The 6,731-nt window shown below is 26.7% G+C and overlaps 1 long non-coding RNA gene across 1 annotated transcript; it reads right to left on the bottom strand.

Moving 5' to 3' along the window:
* Positions 1 to 2,658: 2,658 nt before the first annotated feature.
* Positions 2,659 to 4,066, bottom strand: LOC145006252 (uncharacterized). The gene is made up of 4 exons (XR_013662848.1): positions 3,883 to 4,066; positions 3,274 to 3,732; positions 3,117 to 3,186; positions 2,659 to 2,847 (listed from the first exon to the last, which is right to left on the bottom strand). It is a non-coding gene; the product is annotated as an uncharacterized LOC145006252 (long non-coding RNA).
* Between the last annotated feature and the right edge of the window lie 2,665 nt (positions 4,067 to 6,731).

Below are 6,731 nucleotides of genomic sequence, written 5' to 3'. Positions count from 1 at the left end.
CGCTACTACAATTTAATTTTGTATGTTGTCTTATTAAGGTTTTTTTTTATTTGGTGGTCTCGACAACCATCCATACCCATTTACGATTTTATTAAATCGGTTGAGTTTGGATCATTATCCATTCGCTCCACTTATAATCTGTCCCATTATATATATATATATATATATATATATATATATATATATATATATATATATATATATATATATATATATATAATACATTATAAAGGAAATCTCACTGCTTCTACAAATAACTTCAATATAATAATATTATTTTTTTTAAGACGTTCAAACGATTTAACCAATAGTACAAGTAACAACCAATAAAATAATATTAAATTTATAACTTAATCCTATTTAGGTGGAAAAGATAGGCAAATATTTAAACTAAAAATATATTATGCCTAAAATAAAGTTAATAAATCTTTATCAATTATGCCAAATAAAAAACGTGTCCCATATATTGTGGAAAATTGGAAATCCTAGACGGCGATTCAAATTTTAAAATTGAAGGTTACAATTCCGCTTTTATTATTGAGGTTAATACGTGGATAATAAATTAAAATATGTCAAATAATATTGATTATAATATTTATCTTTATTATACAAAATACACAAAAATAAAAGTTAATTATTAATATAGATTATTAATATAAAGTGAAAATGACCTACAAAGTTATTCATTGTTTTTTTTTTGAAATATAAAACTTTTACTTTTTAAATAAAGTGGTAATAAGAATTATTATACATATATACATATCATTTATATCAAATCTAAAAATAAGAATTATCAAAAATAATTTCAATATGAAGAAAATAAACTATGCATTTTACATTGTTTATTTTTATTATTTTTATATTTGAAAATATTTGACAAAACAAGAAAGTAAGTCTTTAATAAAAACAAACTGAATGATTAATAATTCTTGACAATAAAAATCAAACATGTCTAATTTGAATTGACCGGAAACCAACTATTTTAATAATACTATATTGATTAATACCCAATAAATTATTAAATACAAAGACTTCATATTATAACTTAATATGTATACCACAAAAACAATAGAAAAATGTGGATAATATAAAAAATCTTGTAAAAGGATTAGATGTGTAATTTGCCCTATTATTTTTAAAAAAAAAAAAACTCGAAAATATGGACATATTTTGATTTTTAATATTTTACCCAAAACAATAATATAATTTTATTTTTGACACAAAATAATAATGCAATTTATATGTTAAAAGAAAACAACATACAAAATACTTTGAAACTAAAAATCGTACCTTTATTTTTGACGAAAGATAATAATAATTTTTTTATTTTTAACCTAACAATGCACAATCATTGTCTACTTCATTGTGTTATTTGTGGATTTTTACATGTTTCTGCAATGAAATAAATCGTCGTAAGAAATCTATTTATTGAAGTTTTTAACTTTCGTTTAAAAACTATTCAACGAAATGGAACTAATTGTTGAAACAAAGTTATTGCCGCCCGTCGCATTGCGCGGGTAAATGGTTAGTATATATATATATATATATATATATATATATATATATATATATATATATATATATATATATATATATTATCCATATTGTATTAGGTTCTGAGTATTAAATAATGTTTATTGCATTGAGTAATGTACAAGTAGATATTTTATCTTTTTGTGTAATATTACTTTGACACATATCAAAATTATGAAAATGTTAATATTGTAAGAGATTCGGGTTAATAAGTCTGATATTCTTTAATTCGGTGAATATGTATATGGATTTGATTATTCAAAACCCTGAGAGTTATTCGAGCAGGACGAATCGTGTTTTTAATTGTTTTAGAGGGTTTAGATCAAAGATGATTTGCTACATACATCCGTACATATACATCATCCATATATATATATATATATATATATATATATATATATATATATATATATATATATATATATATATATATATATATATATATATATATATATATATATATATATATATATATATATATATCAGAAAATGAGAGGAAGGACAAATCTAAGACACTTATTCATTAGATTGGTAGGACAAGATATAATGCAGATAAATGAATAACCTCTATAAATAGAAGGGTTATTTATGTAAGTATAAAAAAGTTTAAGTATGATTAAATAAAAATTGATGGTCAAGAATGTAGTTTGATTGAAAATTGTGGGTGCTAACATACGACGCACCAACTTTACTAAGGATGAGCATAACTGGGTACCCGCCTATTTTAGCAGAAACTGAAACCGCTCCCGGAACCGGCGGTTCTTAAGTTGTTGGTATTGGAACCGGAACCGCCTACACCGATTCTCACAAAATTGGAACTGCTCCAGGACCGCCGGAACCGGTTCCTGTACCGGGTACCCGAATTCTTGAGTATTAAAACTTGTTATTATGTAAATTATGTAAACTATACAAACAATATAAATCCAAAACATTTACAAAAAATTGACCCTTTAAATAACAAGCTATTAAAAACATTTCCCACTTTTAACACAATAGCAAGAGCCAAAACAACAATAAACACATCAAACTACAAACTATAAACAACAACAAAAACAACAAACTACAAACTATAAAATAGCAAAAGGAGACTCAAATTATAATTCATAAAAGCAAAAACAGCAACAATAAAATCAACAATAGTAACAGGAAAAAACAATAGTAACATTAACAACAAAACAACACCACAAATTAGCAACAACGCATAACAACAAAAGAAGCAACATCGAAAAACAACAACAACTATCAACATCAACAAAAACAGCAACAACAATTACATATTCCCTGATAAGAGATCCTCCATATTGCGACTGATTTCTGAAATGAAATTAAGCATAAAAAGTATAATTATAATAATAAAAATTATACAATAAATCCAAAGTATGAGCATTAGCAAATCCAAAGTATGAGCAATAACAAATCCAAATAATTAACATTAGCAGATTACAAATGATATTAATTAAATGAAAGTAAAATAAACTTGAAGTGTGTTTTTTGTTGCATCATTGGTAGAAATGCAACTTAAAAGGTTATTAGCATGTGAAAATGGCTTAAAAACTGAAGATGTTTGGAAGAAGATGACATGCCTACATTAAGTTCAGTGAGTAAAGTCCATGATCCAACTGGCTTCTCAAATAATACTGTGAGCTTGTTACCCTAATGCAAAAAAAAAATGATTTATGCATACAATTAACAATTATATGAATAAAAAGACAAGAATATTATGAATAGGTGAAGTGATACCTCTAAATCTAACTTCAATATGTTTGAGCAATTGCTTAGATCTTCTGGCAAGCTAATGAGGCCATTTTCTTCACTGATCCAATTTCTTGAACTTACAATGAGTGAATTAGAATACAAATGATATGAATTTCTAAGGCTTCTTCCAAAAGGGTCATACCGACATATTATAGATGCACTTACAATGATTGAATTAGAATACATATGGAGTTAAAAGGTGAAAAAATCGACATATTAATAGATTTCGCCATTGGATTGCCCTTGCTTTGACTGAGATAAAAGGGTCAAACCTTTAAGGTAGACTGTTGCAACCAAAGAAGATCTGGCCTTTATTCCTGCCTGTTGCAACTAAAATCTTCATGTCATTGTGCCAAAAGAATCGAAAAATTAACAGATTTTGCCATTAGATTGCCTTGATTCCTGCCTGTTGCAGCTTAAACTTCATATAGATGTTAACAGAACCTAAACGATCGACAAATTAACAAAAAAATCAACAAAAAAAAATCGAAATTAACAGTCTAATAAACGAGATTCACATATGGAGGTTGAACTGGTAATCAAGCGATGAGAGAGATAATCGAGATATTGGAGAGTTACGATTGAGAATCTGACCTTAAGGATGAGAGAGAACTTATAATCAAGCGACAAGAGAGATGAAGTAGAAACTAAGTAGGGATGATCAGAGCGATGTGGTACTAATAAGAAGCGACGTGGTCCACATATTTGGGGCAAACTGGTAATGTGAGAGACGGAGACGAGGGAGACGAGTGGAGAGAACTTAGAGAAGAAGCGTGTGTCAACGTATTGTTTAGAATTGGTCGATGTAGTAACCCTAGATGAGATATAACCCTAGACAAAATCATCAATATATAAATTATTAAATATATTTTTTTTATAAAAAGGTTGGTACCCATCGGTACCGATTCCGGTTAACCGCCCGTTTCGGGTACCCAGTATTGGAACCGGAACCGGCGGATATCCATCGGTTATCTGTTTCTTAAAAATGAGAATTGGAACTGAAACCGCTTAAGGTGGTTCCGAGACTTTAGGAACCGGAACCGGAACCGCATAAGGCAGTTCCAGTCCAAAACCGGCAGTTCCGAGGCGGTTTCGGTTCCGAGAGCAGGTACCCGATTCCGCTGCTCATCCCTAAATTTCACCACTCCCAGGACACGTTTCGACGGTATAGCCATTAGTTTATTATTATTTATTATTATTATTATTATTATTATTATTATTATTATTTATAATTAATTTCTAGTTAATAATCTTTTTTTGTTTGAAAAAAAATTCTCAAAATCAAATTTTTTAAACTTTAATTTTCTACAAAATGAGCATAATTATGAAGATTTGAAAAACAAATTATTTTTAAAATTTTTTATATTTATAAAAAAACCTCGAAAAAAAATTCTCTAAAAATTATAAAAATATAATAAATACTTCTATTCACTATTCTAATGGCTTTGTAGAAATAACTTTTTTTTTAAAAAATATGATGTTTTAGATACCAAACTTGATTTTAAAAGATTAAAAGATTTTATAAATTTTTTTTGAACATCATATGATCCAAATAGAGTTAATAATAATAAAAACTATTATTAAAAAATATTATGATCTAAATATTTAATGACATTAATTATTATTATTTTTATGATTTAAAATTAACTAATTCAAAAAATATAATGATCCAAGTATTGTATTGGAACAAATTTATTTGATTCAAAAAATGTTATGATCCAAATTAATATTATCCAAAAATGTATGAATCATAATATCGGTATTATTTAAAATACTATGATTCAAAATTTTATAATTTAAAATTAATATGATTAAAAAAAATTTAGAAACGTAAAATATTATGATCGATAATATTCTTTTTATTTAAAATTTTATAATTGTTAAAGATTATTTAGTATAAAAAATCAAGAAAATACTAATAAAAGCAAAAAATAAATCAAAAATTAAAAATAAAAATAAAGAAAAAACCCAACTATCTTTAAGAATGTATTAAATATAATAAAAAAAATAAAAAAAGAAAAAAAGAAAAAAACAAATTTTATAAATAAACAAAAGGAAACAAAAAAAATTAAAACAAAAACAAAAAAAAACGTTAAAACAGAGCATATATCTATTTTAAAAAATTGAAATTTTTTTAACGAAAATTGAAAAAAATAAAAAAACGAATAAAAATAAAAATAAATGACAAAAAGCTCATTTAAATAACGTTCCATTGATTTTCGTCGTACATGATTATACCCTCGAGTTCGTATTACGTTCCATTTACGTGCGCCACATGCAAACACGTCACGACCAAGTAAATGAGGTTTATATCCCCACCTCTACCATCAAACTACAATCGTCGGTATCAGCGACATCCCTACCTCCACCATCAAATTCCAATCGTCGGTATTAGGTTTACATTTATTTTATTGAGATTTCCTTTATATTTTGCCCACTCCTCCTTACAAATATTTCTTCCAATCTACAATTTCAGTTAATTGTGAAGATAAGGAGCTTCAAGTCTACTGACGAAGTAGTTTTAACTAAGCTTAATCTTGATAAGGATATGAAGTCGTTGCTTGATCGAAAAGAAAAAGATCGTGTTGCTAATAAATCTAAAGGAAAGTTTACTGTTCATAATGTTGTTCCAGGTGCATCTCTCCAAAAAATCAATCAGGTTATGTTTTCTTATTTATTAGCTTATGAAATTCCCCTTTTTGTTATGTTGTTTTGATATGAGAACCAATTTTGCGAGTTACTATTATAAATTTTGCAAATTAATGAGTTTCTTGCTCTAGCTTTGTGGATTTTATGAACTCGCTTATGTTTTGCGATTACTTGTTGAGTATATTTTTTTATGAATACCAAGTGTTTGATAAAATGTATCAATGAAAAAACCTCCACAAATAAATCAAGAACAAGGTGGTGTATTTATTGTTGTAGTTTGTAGGTGCCTCTTGAGGGTTTTTTTTTTTTTTTTTTTTTTTTTTTTTTTTTTTTTGAAATAACATCATTTTGATGTCTCTGTTTAATTTACCTCTGTTTTTTTTACTGACCTTTATTTCCCTAAACATATTCAACAACTTAAATGTTTGGTTGTTGAGATTAAAAACTGGATTTTATATTCTTGCATAGTTTTCCCAAACATATTTTGATATTTTTGTTTAATTTGCCTTTGTGTAGGACTCAAAAGAGGTGACTTAAAGAGCTTAACGAGTTAAGTTGGCAACTTAACCCTAATAAGTATGAAAGTGACATTTTTCTTGAAAATCCTTAACTTTGAACCCTCATTAAGCCAAACATTAAGGCCCTTAGGTTAAATTGAATTTCACATCTCTATAGTCTAATAAGTAACCAAAAATCATGTCAAAAGTGATAAACTTACGGCTTCTCCATTAATTCCTTAATAGAACACCAAAAATGATTTAGAAGATATTATGATCAATTTTCCCAAATCTATC

This window comes from Lactuca saligna, chromosome 7 (genome assembly GCF_052625555.1).
Source record: "Lactuca saligna cultivar CGN05327 chromosome 7, ASM5262555v1, whole genome shotgun sequence".
Taxonomy (NCBI): domain Eukaryota; kingdom Viridiplantae; phylum Streptophyta; class Magnoliopsida; order Asterales; family Asteraceae; genus Lactuca; species Lactuca saligna.
This window is presented reverse-complemented; position numbering and strand designations above follow the sequence as displayed.